Here is an 11800-nt window from a genome sequence, read left to right as displayed (position 1 = left end):
CGATGAAGACGAAGATGACAGCTTCCTCTTCCTCGTCAGCTCACGCAGGACAGTCGTCAGGTCCTCCATCCAGGCCGGAGCCGGGGCTATTGCCGAAGCACACGGCCCGACTGCACCTGTCCGGAAGGACCTGGGACTGGGGAAGACACACCGTGGGCAGGACCAGCATGGACAAGCTCAGGAACCAGGAGTGACAGGAACAGCAACCAGCTCAGGAGCGGCAGGAACAGCGGCAGCGGTAGACCCAGAAGGGACAGCCAAGCCAACAGCGGAATCACATCAGCGGCAGGTAGGCAGGCAGGCCCAGTGATCGCCTCGTGGAATCATCGGCAGCCAGCGGAACCTGGGTACTGGCGGCCGGTCCAGGGGCGAGCTGCTGGAACACAGAAGTCTGGGGCAGGCAAACACTAGAAAACAGCGGCGGCGGCAAAACCCCCTCGGTACGGCGCGGCCCTAGTAGCGTCAGACGGCGTCACCGACACAGCATGGGGAGTGTAGACCAGGAGGGGGGGGTGAGCAGCATAGCGGCCGTGGTAGTAGTGGAGACCGCCCCAGACCTCGCTAGACGCTGCAGCATCCCGTGGATGCTAGGCACGCCCTGCCGCCGCGGTGGTCCATACCTGTCCAAGGTCGTCTCCCACGGATGTAGCACCTGCGGTAGCATAGATAGATTAGTAAGAGGGGTTCCCTCACGCACGGGGGGAAGACATGCCCCACCCCGAACGCAAGGAAGACCCAAATACAAAATACAACGAAGAAGCTGAGCGGGGGCAGGAAGGAAGACGAAGAATCGGATACCAAGGGAGTCGCGGGAGAGCTTTCCGACGACTTCCTGGCAGACCTTCGCTTCCCCTACCCCCGCACGCAGTGAAAAGTAATATGAAAATGAAACAGAATACTGCCCTTGCGATTCACTTCATAGAACTTAAAGGGGAAAAGATCAATTCCCGGGTAAGAACGGAAACTTGATCCAAATAATATGATGCTATCATAAAATATATATGAAAATGAAACAGAATACTGCACTTGCGATTCACTTTCACAGAAAATAATCGTAAGGATCAATTCCCGGGTAAGAGCGAAAATTGATCCAAATTAAATTTATGCAAATAAATAAATGAAAATGAAAAGAATACTGCATTGCGAATCCACTTTCATTGCATTTTATCATACAAAAATAAAAGGGGGCTCATGCCGAGCGCAATCGACGCTCTCGGTAACGAACGCACAGGGCAAAATATAATGAAAAGAGTACTTACATTTTTCAATTACACACGTTTTCGTCCCGGAAAATACATGACTCGGCGCGAGCGCGCCCGCCCTCGGCACCGAGACATAATTCAAGGGTTCAATTCATGAAAAGAGAGGAAATCGCCGCATCTACGGCGATAGCTCCATGTTGGTTCATAATTAAGTAATGAAAATGAAAACAGTGTACTTACAGTTTCATTTTCAAGTCAAACAAACCATTAGTAGAAAACACAATATAAACAAAGCATCGACGATGAAGCGTGGGCAGAGAGCGATGACAAAACACGTCCTTCACACCCGCGGCCGAAAGCAAAAGTGATTTGTTTACCTCCCAGTCGCGCGGCGCGCGACTGTCGGACAAGCAGTTAACTACCGTTCTCCCCTTGTTCGAAGCTTACGACCGTTCCAGCTGCCGCTAGCTACTTCCTATTGTTAAAGGACCGATGGTTTGTATTACGTATCGGAACAATTACATGGCTCGGTCCGAGAGCATTCACGCCCCGCACAAAGGACATGAGGATCTATCTTGGGGAAAGAGCGAAAGACCCCATACTTGCGGCCCTCCACACCAGGGCAAACTCTGTGGCTGATGGGGGGGGCGCAGGGATAGCTCCATTGCACGAGAATCCATAATCAATGTAATAAAAAGTAATAAAGAAAGTCACGTACTTACAATACACTTTCACTACACTGACAAACCAAGTTGAAGAAACACACAACCAAAGCATACGACGATGAAGCGGGCAGAGCGCGATGACGAACATGTCCTCCACCAACACGGCCGAAAGCAAAAGTGGTTCTTCACCTCCCAGTCACGCGGCGCGCGCACTGTCGGACAAGCCGTTAACTACCGAACTCCCTATTAGTTTTCTGGTCATTGCAAAATTCGGGGCCCCATTAATTTCTTTAATTATTGTGCTAAAACAGACAGAGGCCCAGGGACCAAAAGGCGATTGCGTCACACTACGGCGGTAATCCGGCAGTAAAACATCTTCCTATATCCAAAAGTAAATAATAAAGATATATATGCGCATTACGATTATAACAATTACATGAATAGCTGATAACAATCTGCATGAATAACTGGTAAACTGTTCTGCAAGAAAGTTGAGCATAGCAATTATTTACAATGGGTACGAAGGTCAAGATGTCGTGACGTCATAATACAGGACTTGAAAGAACGTTCTAATTCCGAAAAATAATTACTTAAATTTGAGTCAGAATCGAGTTACTTTTTCAATAATGAATATGTTTCAAAATTAATCATCATAAATATGTAAAATATTGATGTTTTACTATTTAAAAAATTATCTAGTGCACGCTTCGTCGTCGTCTTCTACCAAAACCGTTGTTTACTTGTGGTTAAGGACCGTGTTCCGATTATTGTGATGAAAGTGCCCCAGCGTCTGTGGGTACAAGTGGTGTGCGGATTTATCACAGGAAAATGACAATTTGTCGAAAATTGCATTTTTCCTAACTATACAAACCTGAGGTCCTTTAACAATAGGAAGGTAACTAGCGGCAGCTGGGACGGTCGTAAGCTTCGAAACGAACAAGGGGGAGAAAACGGTAGTTAACTGCTTGTCCGATCGTGCGCGCGCCCGCGCGCGACCGAGAGGTGAATAATCACTTTTGCTTTAGGCCCCATGCAAAAAGTTGCAGATTGAGGGGGTGGCAGAGGTGGGACTATATGTAAAGGACCTCAGGTTTGTATAGTTAGGAAAAATGCAATTTTCGACAAATTGTCATTTGTTCCGATACGTAATACAAACCCTCGGTCCTTTAACAATAGGAAGACTCACTTCTTGGTGGGAGGAATCTGAGTCTTTTTGGTGAACAGACTGGTGTTCGTCCAACCCTGGAGTGCCTCCCTGGTCGTAAGAGCAAGGGAGGGATCCAAACCTCTGTCCCGATTGATCGGGGTGTGCACCGCAGATCAATGGTCGACCTCTGGGCCAAGTACTAAGAGAGAGGCAAGCGTATCTCTTCGTACCAGCAAGCAAGAACTTGTTCCTGTTTGCGAGAGACAATCATAAAAATATGGGTTGTCTCAAGTTGGCATCCACTTCCTCCCCCTTGTTGGAGGAAGTGGTGGATATTTACTCCTATCCCTACTGAAAGGGATAGGATGGTGCTCTATTGAGTAGCTCACCTGCATCTCGTCCTACCCAGCAGGGTGACGACCGTGTCCCTCTACCCAGAGGTAGAGGGAAGAAAAAGATGGGAAGAGGAGCCAGTCACACTCTCATTCCCTCATCCATTCTTACGGTCACACCAGGACTCGATTCTGTTCAGCCTGCGAGGGTCTGGGTTAACTACACAACGTGTTGAGCAACCACCACGGTTCCCAAGGAAAAAAGATCCAAGGAACTGTGGGCAATATCCCGAAGGTAGAAGGAGGTGCATGCGGTCCGGTTGGACCAGGCCCCTGCCTTCATTACCTGCGCCACGGAGAAGTTCTTGCGGAACGCGAGAGAATGATGAAGAGGCGTCCACACTCATCCTGGGTGTCAGGTTTCTTCAGACAGCTCCGTCGCTCCTTCACAGGACAAAGCAGCATAGCCTTCGTATCGGAGGCGGTGAAGTCCATTAGGGAGGGTATTGTGAAGGACTCGAACCCAATCGTCAGTTACCGCAGGGTTCTGAGTCTTCGCTACGAAGATCGGTACGAAATCGAGCGTCACAAATCCCCATCCCTTTGTGCTTGACTTCTCAAGAGAAGTCATGCAGTTACCTAAGACGAAAAGAAGGGAATAGTCGTATGACCTATCCCTCTTCTCGACTTTGGTTATGTACAGTAAACATACTGACAAGCTATTAAGACGAAGTAATGATTGCTCTGGAACAACCGAACTAAGTCCACAGCATAGTTCGTAACTGACTCGGGCGCTCTGACAGCTGCCGACTGACTGTTCGAATCAGTAGAGGCAAGTTTTCCAAGCATCCGGGTAAGTCACTTGACCTTCGCCCTTTAAAAGGTGTTATGCTGAGAGACCAAACAAATAAAATATTTGTTAGTCACCGATGCCGAACGGCGCGGCGATGATTCTCTTAATGCATAAGCTCAAAAGCGAAAGTCAATTGCCTTCAAAAGACCGAGGTCCCTGATGGCAAGTAAAATCTCATAGACGTTGAAACATCTCAGCTTAAGGAGAAACAACCACTATGTGACGTTGAGACAAGGTAAGGTAGGCAATGAATGCAACCTACGTCTTCCACTGCTGAATCGAGAAAAGGAATCTCAAGATTCTAAACCTGTGCTACAAATGACTGAAAACGCTAACCGCCATTTCATTGCTGTCCGGTGTGCAGTGAAAGCGGGCGTTCTTCAGTAATGAAATGACACAGGGAGAGCCGCCTGAAGACTGCTTCTCATGGGCTGAACGTTTGGAAGTAGAGCTGGCAGGTGTGGGAGTAGGCGATGTCCTTTCAATACATCTGCTAATCCGGGGTGAACATGAACAATTGCACACCTCCGAATACAAGATATTTTGAGGACAAACTCAGATTCCGCAAAAATCATTCGCATTATCGAGATACGATGCAGCAAGAGACTATTACAGAATTCTGTTACCGTGCGGTAAACAGAAAGATGAGAGTCGAATAGATATCTCTGTTTAAAATTCTCGCAATACCGAAGACGATGAATATTAGCGTCACAGCAGTAGATGGTCATTCATGTATGCGAGAATCCCCGTTAATCAGAGACTTAAGTCCGTGATTGTTGGGCAGAGATACGGTTGGTTATTCAATCAAAGCAGATGAGAAAGACATAACCAACCAAGTCCATCTCGAAGCGGCAGCTGGTACTGAAATGCCTCGGGCAATTCAATACGCAGTAGCTGTCGCTGACGAATCTCATCTGGAGTTGCCAAAGTAAATCCTTTCCACGAAGGAATGCGTTCGGCTAGAACCACCGAGCATAAAAAGATATGCTCGAGCAATTATATTTTATGCGAAACGAATTTCGGTAAATATAAAAGCTTAAATTGTGTTGTTTGTGACAACACCATAAGTATATAAAATTGAAACTGGAAACTCCTGGGAGGTTGCAGGCAACCCGAGTTTGTTGCAGTTCAATTAAAATACTTTTCGTCTAAGTCGCAATCCGTAGAATAACCAGGATATGCACCTACCCCTCAGACCATTCAACTGCTTAGCAAAGAATCATGTCGCGAGGTTAATATACGTTATATATTTGGTAGGATTCTGAACAACGTCTCCATCCTAAATTCTTTCCTTCAAGAAAACAAAATAAGGATTGGAGATCGACCACCTTCGGTCTCTATCAAAGAGAGTGAAGAAGTCTTCCTCGAAGGAAAGCTTCAATGGTGAACAGAATACTAAAACGATAGTTCAAGCCAAACTGGATATTCCCGTCCGATCTTCTCTATTCCAGGTTGGTCGCCTACTGTGATGATAGTCTTCTTTCAGCAGCAGTCTTCTTCCTAATGCTAGAAATTCCAGGAATTCGAGCATAGGCGAGGTTCCCGATTATCGTGTAAACATATCGGGGAATCTCGTCTCGCTCACTTTGGACCGTGGTCGCGCCTAAGTGTTTGGAGATCGTAAGAAACTTCTAACACTCTGAATGCGCTAGAAATTCCGTAGAATTCAAAGCAGTCTGCGAAACCCCCACCGAATTCGTCAAACAATATCGGCTGGTGTCCTCTCGATTTGTCCCGTAGAAATCGAGAATGGGGGCAGGATCCCTCCTCAACGACCGGGGGCTTACGTCAGGTAGGACCCGAAGGTCCCCCCGGTAGCGCATTCCCCAACGTGGAATCCTACAGAGAAATCTCTGTAGGATCCCTCCCCTTTCCCTCGTAGCCGTAATTTTTTTTGGAGAGAGGGAATGGGGGAGGAATTGGATACTCGCTCGCCCCTTCCCAGGTGGAACTAGCAGTGGGAGAAGAGTAGGAGCAGCCATCGCCTTGCGGCGATGGCCTCTCAGAGTCTGGGAAAACGTATCGTCAGGAGAAAACGTTTTCCCGCGGAGGGTTACGAACTCTCACTGTAGGTAAGGGTCTGCCGCCCCTGTGAACGTCGTCTGGGTGGGGCTGATCGACACCTGACAGGAGAGAGCCGATACCGTCCTCCGACTCATTCCAGTCCTCGTCGAGGTCGAAACCTCTCAGGAGGACCGAAGGAGTATTAAATACGGTGTCCGAAGACACGTAGAAACGCCGCTGTCGCAGTAGAAGTGGAAGTAGCTTGATCGAGAACCGGCCAGAACTGAGAGAGCCTTCTTGTCCGGAGACGAGAGACTCTGGTTCAAGACAGAATCGGCAAGCTCCGATCGCGGCAAACCCACCGTCGGTTTGGGTTCCCTCTCGGGCCCCAAAACGACTCGAGCAGAGACATGGGCTCTGCTGGTGGGAGAGGCGATCCTTCCCCCAGGTCGTTGTGCTGACGAATCAGTGCAATAACCTGGGCAAAGTTACTCTGAATCTCGGAAGTTACAGCGTCTTGAGGAGTAGGGACCGTCCAGTCCCTCCAACAAGAGCAGCTCCCAAGACCCTCTCCTCCTTCAGAAGAAGACCAGCAACAGATCCCTGACGGTTGCCTCCAATCACTTGCGCGTACGTCCTGGCTGGTCCTAAGACCATACCTGGCACGTGCGGCGTCATGACGGGATCGTGAGCGGCGCATCTCTCACGATCACTCCTATATACCTCGCTCTTCCTGGCGTATGCCAAGGAAGTTGAAGGTATCGGAGAGACGACAGAACTGACGCTACCCCCTCCCCCCCCTCCCCCCCCCTGACGGTCGCCTCCAATCACTTGCGCGTACGTCCTGGTTGGTCCTAAGACCATACGTGGCACGTGCGGCGTCGTGACGGGATCGTGAGCGGCGCACCTCTCACGATCACTCCTAGCTACCTCGCTCTTCCCAGTGTAGCCCGAGGAAGTTGAAGGTAGTGGAGAGACAGACCTGACCGCTCCCCCCCCCCCACCCCCCGCTCGCTGGCAGGACCAGCGTACGTGGGGGGCTGCAGCCGATCACCAACCCGCGGTGGGGATCGATCTGCAGGCCTGGCCGTGCCGCTCACCTGTGGCGAGCGGCTCGACTGAGCACGTCGACCCCGGTCCCGTGCGTCAGACGAGCTGCTGCTGGTCACGTATCCGCCCGGTCCCTGTGGCGGCGGTCAGGTGACTGCAGAGCTCGCTTTCGCGGTGAGACCGGTGAGCGTCCTCGCGGCACGTCAAACCGCTGGTACCAGCCGAGGCTGGTACCGTCGGTCGAGGGGACCTGGGGGACCTCTTCCCAGCCTCAACCTGTGACCGGTCAGAGACCGTCACGTCCACCCGAGGTACCGGCTGGTCGCTACGAGAGCGGCCGCTGGCCTGGCGAGAGTCACCTGAGCGGCTCTCGACAGTCTTCTGCTCCGTGCCTCGGTCATGACGCTGAGCGAACTCAGGCGTCTTAACTTGGCTGCACGGTCACCCGAAGGGGAAAGACCGTACACTCGGAACTTCTCGCGGACGAGAAACCGAGCCGGTACCTTGGAGCTTATCATCAAGAGGCTGCCAACAAGACCCTATGACGCTAGGGTTTGTGTACCAGCAGTAGCCAGCACAAGAAGGCCTTTACCTTTGGTCCCCGTCTTCTTCTTCTTCTCAGAAGGGGAGACGGGCCCCATTCCCGAAGGAACAGGAGGACCAGCAGAAGAACCCCCCCGTCACACCGGAGTGTGACGAGCCCTTCGAAGTTCCGAAGGAGTCTTCTTTGGGGGAAAACCCGGTTACCAGCTGGTCGCTGCGAGAGTGGCCGCTGGCCTGGCGCGAGTCACCTGAGCGGTTCTCGCCAGCCTTCTGCTCCATGCCGTGGTCTTGGCGCCGAAACTTTGGCTGCACGGTCTCCCGAGGGAGAGCGTACACTCGGGATCTCCCGCGAACGAGAGACCAAGCCGGAACCTGGCGTAGCGGCATCGCCGCTAGCACCAGGCGAGGAAGTACCAGAGCTAACCGATACTCCTCTGGTCCCCGTCTATCTCTTCCTTACGGAAGGGGAGACGGGGCCCCGCTCCCGAAGGAGCAGGAGGACCAGCAGAAGGACCCCCCGTCCCACCGAGGTGGACGGGCCCCTTAGAAGTTCCCGAAGGAGACTTCTTAGGGGGGGGAGGCAGCCTTCTTCTTCTTCGGCTTATGGGCCTTAGAAGTCGAAGGGGAAGAGGCGCAGCAGACAGACGAAGACGAGATGACACCTTCCTCTTCTTCGTCAGCTCACGCAGGACAGTCGTCAGGTCCTCCATCCAGGCCGGAGTCGGGCCTATTGCCGAAGCAACACAGCCCGACTGCACCTGTCCGGAAGGACCTGGGACTGGGGAAGACACACCATGGGCAGGACCAGCATGGACAGGCGCAGGAACCAGGAGCGACAGGAACAGCAACCAGCTCAGGAGCGGCAGGAACAGCGGCAGCGGTAAACACAAAAGGGACAGCCAAGCCAGTAGCGGGAACCACATCAGCAACAGGTACGGCAGGCCCAGCCATCGCCTCGTAGAATCATCGGCAGCCAGCGGGAACCTGGTAACTGGCGCCTGGTCCAGGGCGAGCTGCTGGAAAACAGCGGAAGTCTGGGGCAGGCAACACGAAGAAAACACAGGCGGCGGCGGCATACCCCTCCTCGGTACGGCGGCGGACCGCCCTAAGAAGCGGCAGACTGGCGTCACCGACACAGCATGGGGAGTGTAGACCAGCGGGGGGGAAGCAGCATAAGCGGCCGTGAAGGTTGTAGTGGAGACCGCTCCAAGGTCACCGACCCCAGACCTCGCTAGACGCTGCAGCAGATCGTGGATGCTAGGCACGCCCTGCAGCCGCAGTGGCCCATACCTGTCCAAGGTCGTCTCCCACGGATGTAGCACCTGCAGTATCACAGACAGATTAGTAAGAGGGGTTCCCTCACGCACGGGGGGGAGACATTGCCCCACCCCGAACGGAAGGAAGACCCCAAAATACAAAATAAAACGAGGAAGCTGAGGCGGGGGGGCAGGAAAGAAGACGAAGAATCGGATACCAAGGGAGTCGCGGGAGAGCTTTCCGGGACGAACGTTCCTGGTCAGACCTTCGCTTCCCCTACCCCCGCACAGCAGTGAAAAGTAATATGAAAAATGAAACAGAATACTGCACTTGCGATTCACTTCATAGAACTTAAAGGGGGAAAGATCAATTCCCGGGTAAGAGCGGAAACTTGATCCATAATAATATGATGCTATCATAAAATATATATGAAAATGAACAATACTGCACTTGCGATTTTCACTTTCACAGCAATAAATCGTAAGGATTAATTCCCGGGTAAGAGCGGAAATTGATCCAAAATTAAATTTGATGCAATTAATAAATGAAAATGAAAAGAAAACTGCATTGCGAATCCACTTTCATTGCATTCTATTCATACAAAATAAGAGGCTCGTGCCGAGCGCAATCACGCTCTCGGCAACGAACGCACAGGGCAAAAATATAATGAAAAAGAGTACTTACATCTTTCAATTACACACTTTCGCCCAAAATACATGACTCGGCGCGAGTGCGCCCGCCCTCGGCACCGAGACATAATTCAAGTCAATTTCATGAAAAGAGCGGAAATCGCCGCCTCTACGGCGATAGCTCCATGTTTGATTCATAATTAAGTATGAAATGAAAACAGTGTACTTACAGTTTTCAATTTTCAAGATCAAAACAAACCATTAGTATAAAAACACAATATAAATCAAAGCATACCGACGATGAAAGACGGGCGCAGGGAGGAGCGATGACGAACACGTCCTTCACACCCGCAGCCGAAAGCAAAAGTGATTCTTCACCCCCTATCGTGCGCGCGGGGCGCGCGCACGATCGGACAAGCAGTTAACTACCGGTTCTCCCCTTGTTTTTCGAAGCTTACCTCCACCGTCCCAGCTGCCGCTAGTTACCTTCCTATTGTTAAAGGACCGAGGGTTTGTATTACGTATCGGAACAATGGGAAGTTTGTTGACACAAGCGACTCCGTAAACATCGATATGGCATCAATCTTTTAAAAATATGAAGCGTAAGTAAAAATTTCAAAAGCGTTTTGGTGAGATTTGCACTGCTTTGGACACCCTTTTCACTACCCTTTGTTTAATGCTTTAAATTTGGCCTTAATTTCTAACTTTGGAGAAAATACTTACTTCGAAAGGAGAGTAGAGGTCTTTAGCTCCGTTTCTCACCAACAACAAGTCGCGACTGATGCCCATCTCCGGTGTCAGGACGCATTATTAGTACTTTTTCAGAGGGTGGCATGCTATGATCGTCATTGAGTTGATTTCAGGCCATGCGGTATTTTACCGTATCACATTATGTAGTACGAAACTTCAATCTTTTGAATGGTATGCTTAGAGTTGTAATTGTATTCTTGTTTCACTAATTAAATATCGAGTGAATAAGACCCGAGAGAGCCACTACAGATCCGGGACGAGCAATTTTCGCGGGAAAAATATCTGAGAATAACGTTTATTGCCTTTTTTGTAATTGCCCCAGTAAAAATAAAGCCTAAAAAACATCAAACGGTAATGGGGGGGACCCATTGGAAACCGGGTTTTTGGGTGGGGGAAGCGGCGAACGACCTTTTCACGGCGAACGTAACTCTCAATTCCCGGTTTATGAGGCCAGAACTGTGACACTTAATGCAAAAATTTGAACCCCGCCCTTTAACTCTGCATTCAAGGTTGAACGGTAAGGGCCTAGGCTAGGCTAAGACCACTTACATTACAAAACTTTAGAACGACTAGCCTACATGTAAACTTTGCTAGACTAGGCTAACCACTAACCGACATAGGCTCCGACCCCTTACTCTGCATTCAAGGTTGACGTAGGCTAGGCTAGCTACCACTAACCGACATTATATTATCCGCATTTTTAAAGATTCTTGGCAGGCGAGACATGTTCTGGCAAGAGGTAATATTGCGCTGCGCGCGCTATAACAAGAGCTCACAGTAGGCCGCGGCGGAACGGCGCTACGCGCCTTATCCGCATTTTAAAGATTCTTGGCAGGTCAAGACATGTTCTGGTTCAAGAGGTAATATTGCGCTGCGCGCGCTAACACAGAGCTTACAGTAAGCCGTGGCGGAACGGCGCTACGCGCCTTATCCGCATTTTTAAAGATTCTTGGCAGGCAAGACATGTTCTGGCAAGAGGTAATATTGCGCTGCTGCGCGCTAAACCACAGAGGTTACAGTGAATTAGCCACAGTACATACAAAAAACCACGACTAGCCTATTTCTCCCCACCATAACTGTAACATTGAACACCTTCCTCGTTCGTCACGGCCTTACTGTTCGAAACACGTGCTCCGGTACAGGCTTCGAACTAACCGAAACAGTACTGTTCGAACACGTGCTTCGGTACTGGCTTCGAACTAACCCAAACACTAGTTTTAAGGCTAACAAACATTAATATACAACTTACCTTATTCACATTTCAAAGTCGCTGCTGTCCGACGACCATGAAGGGGTAGAAGAAGGCATCAGTCTCGGCCTCTTTGGAACGGGTGAGGGATCACGTGTCTCGCTGGTAGAAGGTCCTGG

The sequence above is a fragment of the Macrobrachium nipponense genome, chromosome 43, assembly GCF_015104395.2.
Source record: "Macrobrachium nipponense isolate FS-2020 chromosome 43, ASM1510439v2, whole genome shotgun sequence".
Lineage (NCBI taxonomy): Eukaryota > Metazoa > Arthropoda > Malacostraca > Decapoda > Palaemonidae > Macrobrachium > Macrobrachium nipponense.
Note: the sequence above shows the minus strand (reverse complement) of the source record.